This window comes from Penaeus monodon, chromosome 28, assembly GCF_015228065.2.
Source record: "Penaeus monodon isolate SGIC_2016 chromosome 28, NSTDA_Pmon_1, whole genome shotgun sequence".
In the NCBI taxonomy this organism is placed as follows: Eukaryota; Metazoa; Arthropoda; class Malacostraca; order Decapoda; family Penaeidae; genus Penaeus; species Penaeus monodon.
The window spans coordinates 18,256,999-18,257,571 of record NC_051413.1 but is presented as its reverse complement, the minus strand read 5'-3'; positions in this window follow the sequence as shown (position 1 = coordinate 18,257,571).

The window sequence follows — 573 nt, the reverse complement described above, 5'->3', positions numbered from 1 at the left end:
AGGAGAGAGGGCCTTTGCATCGGGAAACCAGCCGGCGGCATTGGGTTAAAATCTATAAGCCTTAGTGAGAAACTGGATGAAGTATGAGTACATCCAGTTATCTAAAATATGTATAGGCATTTTTTTATACTTATTCTTGTGCATCTGTTCAGACCAGATTTAAAGCTCAAGCCTTAGGTGTTACCAGGGCAGCAATGGGACAAATGTATGGAAAATGTTCCCAAAGCAGTATTTTGTTCTTATATAAGTTCTGGCTGATTATGATGAAATCTACCTTGATAACTACTTTGTCTTATAAAGAGTTTAAAGCTACATCATCCAAGCAGTCTTACAATAGTGCCTAAACAACTAATAGAAATGGACAGAAATGTTCACATGGGATAAACTCAAAAGCCTAAGTATTGGATATTTCCTCTTTGATAAAGTGTAATTGCGCAAGTTTCTCTTAAGCTCTAGTATTCACCATGGAGTCTTTTGAGCTGAACAGATGATAGAGTTGTTAATCATGTAGGTTATTCATGCATCCTAACTGGATGAGACTGATATATTCAGGATAATTATTTTAGTACCCAT